The sequence below is a fragment of the Vespula pensylvanica genome, chromosome 1 (genome assembly GCF_014466175.1).
Source record: "Vespula pensylvanica isolate Volc-1 chromosome 1, ASM1446617v1, whole genome shotgun sequence".
In the NCBI taxonomy this organism is placed as follows: Eukaryota; Metazoa; Arthropoda; class Insecta; order Hymenoptera; family Vespidae; genus Vespula; species Vespula pensylvanica.
The window spans coordinates 12695443-12712715 of record NC_057685.1 but is presented as its reverse complement, the minus strand read 5'-3'; the positions used below and the strand labels follow the sequence as shown (position 1 = coordinate 12712715).

The following is a 17273-nucleotide window of genomic DNA, read 5'->3' as shown; positions in this document are numbered from 1 at the left end:
TCTATTATTTAATACTACAAAAATAATTATACAATGAATGAATTTTTGCAAAAATAATTTTTAAGATATTAAATAAGAGCAGAGAATTTTTATTCTAATTTCGAACGTTTAATTCCACGTTCGATAAAAAAATTTTCAAAGGAAAGTAAAACACAAAGTGCCATTTTGAAACATGTAATTTATCTCATTTAAATAGAACTTAAAATTAAGATAAAGAGTATCCTTAATTTCTATGCTCTTACTTAATGCTAAATCGATTTATTTTTGTAAGATCTGTTAATAAGACCAGTATTTTAATTTATTGGTTATAATTAATTTAAAGTTTATTTAATATTAAAATAATAAGTAAAAAGAAATAATTTTAACAATTACGATTTACGTAACTGTCAAAAGTGAAATCTAAAACATACTTCGATCATTCTAGTGTTAATTCAAAACGACAAGAACATAGAACATTCGAATTTCTACTTGATATGATAAATAAATCCTCCATAAGTACATATATACATACATCAACGTTAAACGAAATATTTCGTTCGTTAATTTCGTCGAAGTGAAGCATGACTATTTGAGAACACTCGAGGAACATCTTGAAGATCGTAGCAAATAAAACAAATCGAAAAAGTCCAGGACTCTCTTCTTATTGCAAAAGTAGAAAAAGATCGCGTATCTGCAATAGGAAACTAAAGGAAAATAAAAAAGAAATAAAGAAAAGAAATAAAATAAAAAAATAAAACATAGAAAAAAGAATAGTAACAGAAGCGATCATCGTAGGAAGGTAGACAATATCGACTAACGGCGATGTTGTAGCCATCATCGAAACTTTACGATGATCAATGGACTTCTACTCACGTACCTTCTCTTCTTGAAAGATTTCAACGAAACTTCGAACTTTTCAACCTCTTAACGTTTCGTTAGTTACTCTTTTTCTAACTCGAAATATTTCAACGTTATTTTCCCACACATTACACATCGCTTCTTCGTAAATCATGTTGCAATTTTATTCGCAATTATTTTTAATCGTTTAAAATCGTTTAGAAAAATACTAACTGTTTCCGAACGATTTCCTCCTCTTCCGTTTATAACGTACTATGCAGAATCATCGTTCTAGTGCAAATACAACGTCGTTCGTTGCAAGAATCTGCAACGTCATACATATATACGTCAAAAAAGAAAAAGAAAAAGAAAGGCAAGAGAAAGAGAAAGAAAGAAAGAAGAGGAGGAGAGAAAGAATGAAAATAACAAAATAAGAAGGAGAGAAAAAAAACATGAAGAATCTACGAATAATCGAGTTTAATAATGTTTTCACTATAATTTGCCAAAGACGCAAATGGACGAACGAACGTCGACGGCATCCATAGGAACAAATAAGATTTATATAATTATTTCAAACAGAAGGATAAAGTCAATTATCTCTTAACGTTTATTAGCAATTAGTGAAATAATCGATAAAAGGATATAGGGGAAAAAAAAATGAAAAAAAAAGAAAAGAAAAGAAAAGAAAAAGGAAGGGAGAAATTCGTAGAAAACATCGATGGTTTAAAGCGTAATAAGTTAGGCTGTTTGGCCTTGGACAGAGGAAAGGCGTTGCGGTAAAATGATCTGCTGCTGGTGAAAGAGAGAAAGAGAGAGAGAAAGAGAAAGAAAGAGAGACAGAGAAACGAAGCCGATGTGTATTCTCATTAGGATCGTAGGAGGATCCGGCTATTAATGGGCCGGTGTTAACTCCGACCAGGCAGCTGCGCGTTCGCGCACACCTTCTCCAATCCCTTGAACTCGTCGAAGTAACCTCGAGTTATTACGTGTGCACGAGAAGATAATGAAAACTGCGGAAACGCAAACATTCTCCGCGACATAGCAATGGCTGCTGTTACCATACGCTGCCGCAGGGATATGTTTCTACTATTTGCATTATCTCTACTCTCTCACGAGCAAATGTGTATATGTGTGAAAATATATATCTGTATACACTAGCTTGAAGCTGACATTGTTAACATTACTGATTAAATTACTCGATAATCTTCTCTGCTTCTCTTTCTCTCTCTCCCCTCTCTCTCTCTCTCTCTCTCTCTCTCTCTCTCTCTCTGTCTCTGTCTCTGTCTCTCTATCTCTTCTTTCCTTCTCTTGAAGCATGAACGATCGATAATACTGGCCACTATTATTTTCCCTTTTCTCTTTTTGCTATATGTTAGAAATAATTGTTTATTTAAAAAATGATTAGATCGTACGCTATACGTTTTGATTTATTGAGAGGTATTCTTGGAATATAATTTTCTACGATGTTGAAGAGTTAGGCCAACTTCGTAAAAATCCCTCGCTTCTACTCGAGAAAATGTTTATGCCAGCTCATGCATACTTTTCGACTTACATATATGAAAATCTACCCTCAACACAGATGGTTTACGTGACAGAAGTTGAAATACAAACAAATAAGAATATATTCTCGAGAATTTTATCTTTTCTCCCTTTCTCTCTCCTCTCTCTCTCTCTCTCTCTCTCTCTCTCTCTCTCTCTCTCTCTCTCTCTCTTACTCTATCTCTCTTTTTCTGTCTTCTTTACTTTCTTTTTCGGTACTTCAAATTTTGCGATAGGGTGAAACCTCTGCTCTTCCTTTGCTACTTCACTCGTCATAAAAAAAAGGCTCAAGGGTTGCAGCATCTCATCCGAAGAGGTCCTTCGTCTCGTCTCGAGACAAAAAACTCTCGTCGTCGGTACTTACATGGCATACAGGGTACACTGTGGTACAAAAATACCCCGACGTTTAAATAATATTCAAACAGATTTACATGGTATTGTAACACGTGTATGCACAACCATATTGAAACTTTATTTAATAATTACATACATAAAAATTCGTTTAAACGAATAACAAATAAAACGGTATAACCAAGAAAGAACATAACGTGATTGGATATAAAGAACAAAAAAAGAAAGAAAAAAGAAAAAAGAAAACATTTTGTGGATTCGTTATGCCGGAAGTACACTTTCGATAAGCATACTTTTCTATTTCCTTTCTACGTTTACTCCGACCGAGACTCATTCGACGCGCGCGCGCGGGAAAGTCGACATTCTTCGTAAGATGGAAAGTTAAATCGCTCGTACCGCTGCAAATCACCAATCACTAGCCACCAGCGTGACGTGGGACTATAATGTTCTATTGATTCATCTTGAATTACGTGACACGCGATCTAATATTAGCAACATTAGGTGATTCGAGTTCGTTCGTGACGCCTCATCGGATATGCTTCTCTTTAACTTTACGAGTGTTAAGTGCTTTCGCGGCAAATCGTTGATTATTATCAAAGAAGGCTCCTCGTATGTAACTATGTATGTATGTATATATGTATTTATGTATCTTTTCTTTAAACATATCTCTACTATTTGATTCTATTCGAAAATAGTATTGTAAAGTGTGCTAATTTCCAACCATATTAGATTACTTAATCTATGTACATATATATATATATATGTGTATGTATGTATGTATGTATGTATGTATGTATGTATGTATGTATGTATGTATGTACGTATGTATGTATGTATCTTTCCTTTCAACATATCTCTACTATTTGAATCTATTCGAGAATAGTATTGTGAAGTGTGTTAATTTCCAACAGATTAGATTACCCTTAAACTAATCCTTTGAATAATAATCTTCTAAAATGGCGTAGAGAAAATTAATAAAAAGACAATTAGTTTGCGGACGAGAACGTTCGGAAGCGTCAGTTAAGCGACTCCAATGAGCTTTTAATAAACGATTTAGAGAGAGAGATGAGATCGACGTAAATTCTCCAAGCAAAGTACTTCTTTTATTCAATAAAAAGTCAGGAACGTCGACGAGACCAAAATTAATTGTCTCTTTAATTAATTTCTCACTACGTATATATCTTTCCTCTTTTTATTTCTCTTTCTACTCTCTTTTTCTCTTTCAGTTACAGTCAAACTCGACTTTACACGCCTTTTACAATACATTTACGCGTGTCGATTTAGAGCTTGGGAACTGTGAGAAATTAGATAAAAAATTATACGGTTATTGTTCTCTATAGAAAACTTCCCGTTATCTATGCAAAAGAGTGTGCTATGCAAACACCTAGGTATTACAAAACAAAATGCGTCTTCGTAAGCATCTTGGAAATGGGTTACCAAGTACAATAATGACGCGCGAAGAAAATGGAAAACACGAGTATACGAGGATGCCGTTAATTGGCTTTAATTAACACACAACTACGACATCGTGGTATTGGATACACGGATGTGTTTCACGTTCACTGTACACCCATTCAACAGCAATCACGAGAAAGCAATGTAATTTGGTTTCGACAGCTTTATCTAATTCGCCGAACATGTAAAATACATGCCTATCATGTGATACCTGTTCTATCGAGAGGGAAAGAAGGAGAGAGGGAGAGAAGTCGTATAATTACACGATTCCCTAGATAGAAATCGATAACGAGAAATACACTGTTCTGATCAGGTCCAATCTTAAATGATTTTCTTTCCTGAAAATCTTAACGAATCGTTTAATCTTTCTTTTTGAAGAAATAGCAATTTTTTGCAACTCAATGACTCGTTCTCTGTCTTTGTCTCCCTTTCTCTCTCTCTCTCTCTCTCTCTTTCTCTTTCGTAAAGTCCATTCTCGATATAAGTACTACAGGAGGTCAATGACCGGATAGAACGACGTGATAACACCTGCATAGAGATGATATTATAAATCGATCGTGATTAAAGACAACAGAATAGAGTCGTTAAATCAAAATAGATATTCCCTTCTGAAATAGTCTTTTAATCGTTAAAAAACATATATACATCCATAAACTTATAAAAACCCTACGTATTGTCAATTTTACGTCAATGATACTTTATTAATATTAGTAATGTTCTATTAACAATAGCAATCGCTCGTTTTCCCGATTACTTTTACGCTTGCTGTAATGACTCACTACACTCTCGAAACACACTCGTTGCTCTTTCAAGATGCACTGCTTCATGATTCTCTCTGCTTTTCTATACAAACACACACACACACACAAATACATCACGACACGACACGTCTGACTCTCCAAATTTCTTTCTTTGCTTTTTAATCCACGCGACCATTCATGACTCAGTCACCTCTCTGATGTTTTCCAATCATTCTCTCAGGCTTGTCGTCAATCACGTTGTACTCTCACTTCTCCTTTCTCACCCTCCCTCTCTCTCTCTCTCTCTCTCTTCCTCTCTTTCTCTCACTCTCTTGTAAGCGATCACAATGTCTCTTTCACCTAACGCACCTTATAAAAAATTACCCATATATATATATATATGTATGTATGTATGTATGTATGTATGTATAAGATAAATTATATATGTGTATACGATAAATATAAGAAAAATCATTCACACCATATATACATATATATGGGTAATTTATTGATATATATATATATATATATATATAAAGATCATAAAAATAATATATATATGTATAAGGATGAAGGTGGGCCGATTCAAGTGATCCAGGTTATTGCTATCGATCTTTATACATGCGATAGGCGGTTCAGTCATTCGCAACGAAGCATAACACATGAATTACATTACACACGATGTATCAGATGTGTAGAGTTAAGTACCAACCTGTAATTAGGTACAAAACGTAATTTCAATTTGATATCGTCCCAGTGATCGTATCAGAAATAAAATGCAACATGCTTTACATGTCTCATATGTTTTACATATTTTATATGCTTATATGTTAATCGAATTTTCATTAATTCAAAGTAATTATTATACAATGAATTATTATTGGTGCTCGAGTATTATAGAAAATAATGGTACTGATTGAAAAGATAAAATAAGAAGTGCAAAATTTCTCAAAAGAATGAAAAGAAAGAGACAGAAAGATAAGAAATCGTGATGATCTTGTACGAACTCAGGTGACTTAGTCGAGCGATTTAGTTCCTACGGTCGGTCTCGTTAGAGGCGGAGAATGGTGTTAGACGATTAGAGAAAGACAAGAGAGCTCGAGCCGCTCGATGGAGAGGCGCCCGTGCCGGATCCGGGCACGTGAGACACGTGGGACACACGGGACGCTTGTGAATGTAACCGTTAGTTAACTTTGCCTTCGTTACTACTAATTAGCGGTATCTAAGAGCTCGTTCACGCGACGGACTGACGCTCGAGACGAATCCATTTTCAGAACACAACAAAAATGGAGTCTACTGTAAAATTAGAAGAGAGAGAGTTTATCGATCTACAAAACTTCTAAATTTATTATTAATGATGGAAGAGAAACAATGTGAACACCTTAAACTAAATTGATTGTTCATATTTCATTCCGAGATGAGCTAAAAACGTTTCTCTCCTAATTTATTTTTTATTGGTTGGTAAGTAGGATTCGAAACGATCTCAGCACGAACAATGGTTCACAGTAACGTTGATATCTTTTTACTTAGATTTTTATTTAATCACGTAACGGTAGAAATAATAGAAAATTAATTCATCGGCAAAGTTTATTCTTAATTTTAAGAATTATATCTATGTAATAAATCACATAAATCACTTTTTCCGATTACTCCGACAAAGTAGATAGGTATGAATGGAAAAAAAAAGAAAATATAAAATACCTTTTCACCAAGGATATGAACGGAAGCGTGCGATTCGTTTCACTCATAGCATACATACTCTACTTTCCCTCGAGAGTCGCTTAATTAATTTCATACGAGATATGTATGCCTTTGGCAAATATCAACGACATAGATCTCAGTGATCTTTCTCGTGTATATAAGTATTTTGGCGACATCGTTTGTAAACGAGAAATAAATTATGCTCACCTCGAAGCAAATCGATTCATTGATATCGAATTTTCTCGACGTACTCAGTTTTGCTTAGACCAGCTAGTCCGCCCATCTACCATTCAGTAAATACATACTCTCACAACCGTTCACAAATAGTTATTTATATATACATACGTATATATATATGTGTGTGTGTGTGTGTATATAGTTACGAACATACCTACATAGGTATATCGCGATTGGATTATCGATTTGCTCGAGGACTCGACCCAAGCTGAAAGTCAAAGAAGAAAGACGTTCTTGTCCTTCGAGATCATTAAGCCTTGGCTAACGACCCACGTCCTTTTAGGCTCTTACCTACCTCTCGCCTCATTCATCCCCTTCGCTAACCGAGCGCAATTAGTCGTGGTCGAACGTTAGTCTCCTCGCTATTTTTCTCATCTCTTCTCGAGATCTTTCTCGTGTACTTCGTGACGAGATTCTTGATACAACTTTTGGTTTGACTTTCCAATTGTACAAGTACGTACGTTCCTTCAGAACGATACAGTTAGTGTATTAAAAAAATTGCTTTACTCAACTACATTCTCGAATAGTCAAAAATCAATTTTCGATCGAATAAATCAATTGAAATTATTAACTATAGATCGACGAAATTATTAGCTATATATTACCGACAAGATAAGAAATTTATTGGCTAACTAAGAGAAGAAAAACGAGATGAGAACGGACAAGAACGGACACACCAAAACGAGTGCGGTTTGATGACGAGGTAGACAGCATCCTCTCATAGAGATGAGCTCGAGCTAGCCACGGTAATTGTCATGCAAAGTACATTAGCATCATAAGCGACCAAATATTCCACGTTCCATTGTGTTCGCTCGTTAGTTCATTAATTCACTGCGACGCGACATCCTCGGACTTTGGTTCTCCCCGTGTGCTTTGCTTTCAAATAAATCGCTCAGGAAAGTCTGACTTTAGGTTTAATTGTAACCTGCTGCGTAATTCATGATATCATAAATACGGAAAAAGAAAAGGATTTATAATAGCTCGACCTTGGGAATACGTCTTTCAAATGTATTTTACATAAACGATATTTTTATCGCATAGGTACATATGCTATTTACGAAGGAAAATAAAATGAAACTTGAAAACTATGTTCCAAAATTGTTTCATTTCTTTCAATGAATTTAATTTCATTTCTTAAAATATACAAAATATAATCTACTAAAGCTCGCATTAAAAAAAAAAAAAAAGAAACTTACTATAAGTTAATCCCGTTTAATTGTAAACATCAAGGTTTCTTTATGCTCGCTTAAATGCTTTAAATCTAAGCTTAAATTGAAGAAGCAAGATAAACATTCGTTACACGTATCGACAATCGATCGTTGAGAATCATTGAGAAAAATTCAAGTGGAAATTTAGATAGATTCGTCGACGATAGAAAATAGTCGCAAGAGCCGAGTTAAAGATTTGTTCGTAAACTCTTGTAAGAGTCCCATCACGTATCCAATTTTCCGGAGATCAGCCGTTTCGATCCAGGAGCTTTAGAAATCGGCAAATTGAAAGTAAACCGTAGCGATGTGATGCTGACCGAGAGGAATCAACGTCATCTTCGTGTCCAACTCGATCTTCTTTTCTCACCGTCCCGTTTCTCTATCTATCTCGTCTACCCTTTGAAACCAAGCTTGGCAAGAAAAATTCTCTTCTCCGTTTCGTATACTTTCTCTGACGTACGACACAACCTACGCACTAACACATCGATAAAGATATGTATTTATGTATATATATAATACTTGTACGAGTTGTTTCTCAACTTCCGTGTCTCCATCGAAGACGAGAGAGAGAGAGAGAGAGAGAGAGAGAGAGAAAACAAAAAGTCATCTTCACGTAATGTCAAGCTTCTCTTTGATCTTTCCGATGGTAAAGGGAACGCGGCTTTCTAAAGAAGAACGAGTTCGAGTCCCTTTGTTAGGAACTGTACGCCGCGGTCGTTCCATACTTTTCCAAGCGGATCAATTCCGTCGTGCTGATTTTATGTCCCTTCCTTGGAGCATCGGTACTTGAACTTTGAAACTTTTAAAAAATGCAATGGAAGAAATAAAATAGTAAAGAAGAAGAAGAAGAAGAGAGAAAAAATCTAGAAAAATTGTGGAGCCATTAAATCTCTCTAGAGATCTTACGAACTAAAGAAAATGTTTTTATCTTTTCGAAGAGTTACATTACCACCTAAAAACATTTAATTGTTGAATATTGAATTCTCCTTCGTATTTCGTACAATTCCATTTTTAATTAAATACGACGACTTCTTTTGCAAATTGCAATGATTACAAGTTAATAAAATAAATTATACTGCAAGCTAATAAAATAAAAATAAATACGAATTATAGATAGTAGGAATTCAATATATTATTAATTAAATATATTCCTCTTCAAAATGATGTTAATATTAATTTGACTCGTCGAAAATACGATTCCGAAATGACGAAATAAGCAAATAATCAGGGTCGATGGAGAGAAAGAAAATAAAATCATTAAAGCAGAGTCGAGTTAATTGACAGGAAAGGCGTGGATAAAGACCGCGAAGACATGGTCACGATGGACGTGAAAGAATCGTAAATTTGAAGCTGGCATAAAACGGCGAAACAAATCGCGAAGCAACCTCTTCTTCTTCTTACTTCGACCGTATGCGATGCTCATTGTCACAGTCATCCTCGTACGCCGATTGGTCGCGCTGTTATTAAGAGTTATAGCGAGACGAGCACGATTAAACTTTCGTAAGACTTGTATAAAAAGATGAAAAAAACGTTTGAGAGTGAATGATTCGAAATGAACTGTCGATTTCGATCAAGAAATATCGAAGTCCATGAACTCCGATATTTCTACCTCGAGTATATCTTAGAAACTCTTATTATTCTTTGATGATAACTCGTCGACTTAGAGATAAGAAAAGATCTCAACGAGAGAGAGAAAAGTCCTTTGCGAATTAAAGAGGAAGTTGTTTAAATCCTCCCCTCTTCCTAAATTAAGTTCCAAGCTGAATGAAAGAAGTCGCTCGATTTTTCTGTACTTATCTCATAAAAAAAAAAAAACAAAGAAAAAAGAAAAGAAATAAAAACAATGATATTCTAAAAAAAAAGTTCGAAGCAAACTATTCGTTTCTTTTTTTTTCTTGCTTGATACATAAGTATTTTTCCATGAAAGTAAAATCACAAAGCACGGTGTTCGCGACTCTCTCGCGTATTCTCGGCTATCGATCGTATCGTAACTATGTATCAGTGGCCCGTATCGGATGCCCCTATCAGCCAATTAGTAGAAATGAGATCGGAGGCGTAGATTAAGAAGCAACTTCCTGTGACATTCGGTACTGGCATATTTCAACGAGTTTCATCGTTACCTACAGAAACTCTACTGTCTTTAACTTTAGAATGTTGTTACTGTCTACGGTAATCTTCTCTCGTCTACTCGAAAGTTTTATACATGTTATTAAATATGTATATATGTATATGATATCTATTCATAAATGCCCAAGCAAATATCTCGAAATCGACTGAAGTTACAAGAAAGTTTATTAAACAAAACTTATACAGTTCTTTACAAAGTGCAGGTAAACATTTTTTTTTTTACTCGTGATCATTTCCAATTATGAAGATGAATATAATTTTTCTTGAATGAATATAATTTCTTTGCATATTTATGTAATAGTATTTGTAGTATTTGCACTGAAAATCGTAAAAAAAGTAAAAAATGCATACTGTGTATCTTTTACATGATAATCGGTATCTTAATGACTAACTAACAGATCTATACTGCGCTGTAATTCATATTCCATGCTATACAAACATATTATTTACAAATCAAGCCGTCGTGTGTTTTGATGAATTGAAGGTCAGTGATACTGTTCAACGTAACCAAGTTCATAATATTACGTAGTCTGACGAATTAATTTTCGAATTGTGATATGAAAAGTCAATTACTTTATTACTTAACATGTCGATTATGTCGTAAAAACGATGTACAATAGCCATTTTTTATTAAATATAATATTTTAATAAAAAATGATCTATAAAAGTGACTATAAATATGCGAAAAAAAATTATGGGTATACATTGAAAAAAATTAGGATGATCTTTATACCTTGAAAAGGTCATGAGTAAAAAAATATTGTTTACATGCACTTTGTAGCTGACTCAGCGTCGTGCAAATTTCTCTTATTAAACTTTCTTGTAACTTCAACCAGTCGTGAGATATTTGCTCGAACATCTATGGACTAACACCCTGTATATATTTACAATGTACAATATACCTAAGCATATTAACTTAATCGAAAAAAAGAAGAAAGAAAAATATGATAATATGATCGATGTATATACGTTTATAGCAAGCCAATTATCATCACGAAAGAATGGCGAGTTTAATTAAACTCCATCGTATAAATTCTAATTAAGAATAGACATAATTAGAAAGACGAATGTAATTGCTTTTATCGAAATAGAGTTTACGTTCTAACGAAGATTCTCCTTCGATCTTTCCTCTTGAATAATTTTAATTAATTTCTATACTTCATAATTTTTATAATTTAAATATAATAAAATATTATCGATCCTCAACGATCTTTTTTTACAGACGGAGTCATTCTCAAAAGTTTATTATCATGATTCACTATAGAATAACTGAAAGAAAGTTTCTTTGAATCCGATTACAAAAGTTCGAATAGTAAGACGAGAAAGAGGATTTAGAGGCGCATAGGATAGACGTATAGAGCAGCTTTCCACAACGACAGTAGAAGATCCGAAACAGTTTTCTTTCGATGGCAAGAAGAAGGCCAATGATCTTTTCTTAAAGCAAAGACACGTATTGATTTCTTTATTCATCTTTTATGTCCTTTTTATTTGTATCTCTAAACTCGCATACTCTTTTTAAACGAACGATACTTGAAATTATAAGTAAGATCGGATAAATAATTACTCTCAACTTGACGACGAATATTATTATTTAGTTAAAGAAATAAAAATCAATAAAATTTATCATTTATATTGGCAATGGAATATTTCTTCTTACGAATAAACGAACACACGCGTATATAAAAATAATCAATTAAATCGTAAAAAACAACAATTAAACTGTAAAAAACAAATTAAAACAAAAAATAAAAAATCAATCTAGTGTATAAATATCCGATTATAGTAGATATAGAAGTAACTTACAAATGTATAAGATTTATCACGACACACACATGAGTCGAAATATCGTCGGTGAATTAATTAGCGACGATCGTTAACGTGGAACACAACCGGCTATTGACGACGATACTCGAGGGCTAATAGATCGAATCGATTGTCCGAGAGAGCGTGACCTTCGCCTTCGATACTTCTCACGGCGAAACGAGCATCTGGACCGGCAAGTTAACGCAATCGCACTTTTATTAGTTCTGACGTCAGTCCTATTGCGTTGTTATGGACGTTTAGTTAAACACTTTTTTTCTGCTTTTCAAAGGTGACTTCAACGTTATGTTTATTGCTTTCCTAAAGTCTTTGAAAGATGCGCGTTGTTTTCTTTATATACTTGTAACTTCTTTTATAATCAGAATATGAATAATTTTTTATTTTTTATTTATATATACGTATAAAAATTATTGTTAATGATATAAAAATTTTAAATATATATATATATATATATATATATATTTAAAATTTATTGCTCAAAGGATTAGCCTACACGAGATAAACTATTAACTCAATCGTCACCCTTTGAAGGCATAAAAAGAATCGGAAGAAGAGCAAACGTAATGGAGAGAAAGAAAAAGAGAGAGAGAGAATTAAAAGTATATCCATTTTCGATGGTTTTATATTTTACCCTAAGAAAGTTATACAGGCGGAGCGTATCATCCTACCTTCTTTAAATTCGAATGCGTGCAGCAATGCCGCTTCGTGACCAACTCCGGCAGAAACTTGTAAGATTAAGTACCAACCTTTTCGTACTCGTAAATCAGAAGGGAGTAAGTTGGAGCAATGAGGAGTAAAGAGGATGGAATCCTTCTAAGAACTACTTGCTTTCGAATATCTCTCGCTGGATTATTTACGCATACGGAGAATTCTTTCTAAACAGATTTTGAACGAGGTCCCTTTTTTTTCTTTTTTCTTTTCTTCTTTCCAAAGGGAACAGGGATCGTCATCGTTCCGAATCGAAGGACATTGGTCGATACTTTGACCGAAGTTCCTTCTTTCTCAACTATTTAAAAGTTCAAGAATCGCGAAAATTTTCTATCTCGCAAATATTAATAAAAATTATTTCATAGTAACAGTAACACTCTTCTCGCACGATCCTTCGAGAATGATAAACAAATCTACCGAAGAGAATCTTCTTTCGCCAACCGAAACATCTTTATCAATATTTATAAAGATTCTGTCTTAAGGTCATTTCCAAGGACCTTGGAAAGTTCCTGGGAAAAATCCTTTTGAAATATTCCACAACTTTTTTTTGAGAAGATCCACGTTATTTGTTTTCAAATATATATCATTCGATTTCATGAATTCCCCGTAAGAATATAATGAAAAATAAGAGAGAGAGAGACGTAAGATAAAGAAAAAGAAGGATGTAAAGACAATTATTTTATTACGAATCTAGGACTCTCGAGATTCGATTTGTTACGTTGTTTCTCGTCGCAATGAAAGTGGTCGGTGTTAAACGTTCGAGGACGCTATCCGGACAGCAATGTTCGAAATGGTATGCAAGAAAGCGTTTGGACTCTATGTGAACGAGCAAAGGAACGAGAGTGCGAGCAAAAATATATAAGAAGAAGCAGGAGAGAGAGAGATAGAAAGAGAGAGAAAAGAGAAAGAGAAAAAAAGAAAGAGAGAAAGAAAAAGAAAAAGAGAAAGAGAAAGAGAGAGTGAGGTGGCTGGGTAGGTAGATGTATTGTAGGTAGATGGTTAAGTAGGCAGACAAGTTAGTAGGCGGAGACCGTCTATCAGGTGACTTCCCAAACTTCCACAACTTTTACGCCTGCCTACGCGTTTACATGCACGAAAGTAAAAGATTGTAAATATATACTATACATATGTACATATCTATGTATATGTGTATTCGTAAATGCAACGTGCATGGAATATGCCTAAGCTCGCTTTCACGCTTATATTTAATTTTTCAGTATTTTCACAACGATATATCTTTGATCGTAAAAATACATAAGTCGAACATTTCATTTACGAACAAATTTTCAGTGAATTTTCATTGATAAAATTCTTAGGACGATACGCTCTCTTTCTCTTGTTCTCGTTTTATTAGAATAATTGTATACAATAATGAAATTCAAAAAACTTGAAAGGATTTTATTGCAGAGGAAAACAAATTCTCGTTCGTTCACCTTCATGAATCCGTTAAAACTTCAAGCAAAGTAAAAGAGAGAAAGAGAGAATATACGGAAAAGTCTGGTGTCAAGAAAGAAAAACATATATGATAGGAATTGCGGAAACCATGTGTAAAGTTATTCTCACTTTGACTCGCTAGGATTGCCGATTCACGCGTTTCTATGTAGTCGGTTGTTCTCTTGTGTAGACACCTTAAAGCGGATGTCGTCTTTTTGTCGCGTGCAACCTTCTCTCCCTCTCTTTCTTTCTTCTCCGTATCCCTTCCCACTATACAATCTCTTCTCGGTGCATCGTTCTTGCCGGATCCGTCTCTTTCTCTACTAGCAAGCTTGCGAAACGTAATTTAATCGCACATAGCTTCGCGTTAAAGCTACAGTTTCGAGTGTTACTCGCTATTGTCGATTCTTTCTTTCTCTTCCGAGAGATCGAATTTTATATAATTAAAATAACTTAGACGTTAGATGCGATAAGGTATAACAATGAGATCGTGAGATATCATTAATGAGATGTCGAGTAACTACTGAAAAGCAGATATTCATTTGATGTCAAGAAGAAACAATACAAGTCTTCCTCGAAGTAATTAATGCGTTCATGCGAACGTTTCTTATCAAAGAGTATGCATGTCAGAAGAAATAGTCTCAAATATTATTCGACTAGATATTACGAGTAAATCATTGTTTTCTTTTTCGAACGGATTAAATGTTTTATTTATTAGCGATAGGGTTCTGGAGAATTCGTAGAAAAGTTTTTCTGAATAAAGATCTGCGATATAGAATGTTTCTTATCAAAAACTATTCATATTGATAAAATAAATCTCGAATATTATTCGATTAGATATTAACTGGTAAATCATTGTTTTCTTTTTCAAATAGGATTAAATATTTTAATTATTAGCAATAGTGATCTGGAGAATTGGTAGAAAAGTTTGAATAAAAATCTATGATATAGAATGTTCCTTATCAAAAATTATTCATATCGGTAGGATTAATCTCGACTATTATTCGATTAGATATTATTGGTAAATCATTGTTTCTTTTTTATTTTCTAAACGGATAAAATGTGTTAGTTATTAACGATAGGAGTCTAGAGAATTCTCTATAAAAAATTATCGAAAATTCGTAAAAAAGTTTTTTTGAATGATGATCTACGATATAGTCGAACGTACTTCGTTTCTTTCGAAGCGATACGCCCCTTGGCACACAACCACCTCCCCTACGATATAGCATTGTCCCAGTGGCCTACTACTGATTTACGTCTCTTTCTCGCGATCGTTATACGATGGCATCGATGCATTTGCCGTTTTTTCCCTTTTACACCCGTCGGCATCCCCCGGCGCCAGTGATAAGCTCGTTCGTACGTAAAATCAAACTTTTCCAGCCTTCGTGCAACTCTAACTCCGATCATAAATCTTCGACGTAACTCTCCATTAGCGCTCCATAAGAATGCTAAAAAAGAAGTCGATAAAATGCTCCGTCTTTTCCAACTCTACGTCGCTGTACGAATAATAACGCGGCGAAGTGTGAAATGTCGAAACGCTGCTGTTAATTTCTTAATGCTAATGCCTATAAGAAATGAAATCTGAATACGATTTCGATTTATAATCGATTACAGTCGACGTCGTTTTTTATATTATTAAATAAATATTATAATAGAAATATTCTTTTTATTTATAAAATCGAATATATTACGAATGAAAAAAAGTAAAAACAAACAGATGTAACCAAAATTATCGAAAAACTATATTCACGTATGAAAAAAGATAATTTCTATTGTATGAAACGTTTCATACGTGACAATAAGAAGAATAGAAATATAAAAATATTATCCTTGCACATGCGATATTATTACGTGTGGATACAAAATATCCTCTCGTTTTACGTAATCGGGTTAACGTCCGAGTTGACGCTTCTGACCTAAAGAATACAAAGTCCATAGCACGTTTTAACGGGTGTATCACTTAAAACTCGAGTAACAGTACGTATGCACGCGTACTGTTACATAAGAATCTTACGCGCAACGGTTCAGAGTTTCTCGAGATCATCGAGAAGAAGGGCAATGGATGTAGGTAAATCTAAACGCCGAGGGCCGTTACATTTTCCAACGAATACAGTCGTTGGAATGCATGCTATAAATTTCAGACGCGGTGTATACGGTGCCCATATATTCTGAACGCTGTCTTGGCATACCAAAAAGAAAAAGCAAGAGAAAGAGAGAGAGAGAGAGAGAGAGAGAGAAAGTGTGCGTGTATATGTGAGAGATAGATAAATAGAGAGAGAGAGAGAGAGAGAGAGATTGCACGTGGTTAAGAAGAACCTTTATGAGTGAAAATGTCAAAAAAAAACATAAAAGATGCTCGACAAAGTGAGCGAACTACGAAACATTCGCAATGTTTATTTTCGAGTCGAACGAGCTTTCGTTTTTCTAGTTTTCATGTTCGTAAATTAGTACGAATGAACATTGAGAAAAAAAAATTCATAAACAGACAATAAAGTCTAGCCATAGTTTGATATTAAATTGAAAAATATCTCCATATACTTATTATATTACAAACAAATTATAGAATATTCACACGATACTGTTTTAAATAATCTATAAACGATCTTTACATAGACAGAAGTGAGAAAGGAAAGGGTTAAATGTAACGTTGTTATCGAACGATCTATATCGTATTCCTTCTTTTGTCGTTAGGAATACGATAAGAAACGATTACTAGTATAAATGAGAGAAATATCATTTTGTTTTGATCTCGTTCGATGATATTAAAGAACTTTCGTGGAAATAATAATCACGACCGAGATGATTCGAGAACGTACGAATTCGAAAATAGCGATGCCTGTTTGTAATACGTGAAAAAGGAGCGGTAAAAAGTTACACACACCGCAGGAACTTAGCAGTGTTCTTAAGATAACCGGTACATCGGCGCGATACCCTATAGGTATATAATGCCGAGGCCATAAACGTACTTTTTACTCTTCCTTCGCGGAGAGTGTAACGCTCTGCGGTACCGTTACATCGGCCAACTGCCGAAGAAAGGACCAAAAAGAACCGACGAGCGTCTCTCTCGCGGAGTCGCTCCGATCATACGGACGAGATGAGCAAACTATAAGGTGGAAAATCGTATGTCGGATACATC

At 34.3% G+C, this 17273-nt stretch overlaps 1 protein-coding gene across 3 annotated transcripts in view; it reads right to left on the bottom strand.

Moving 5' to 3' along the window:
• The window catches only part of LOC122629281 (FH1/FH2 domain-containing protein 3), a 62915-nt gene that overhangs the window by 43078 nt on the left and 2564 nt on the right, over nucleotides 1-17273 (bottom strand). The window lies entirely within an intron of this gene.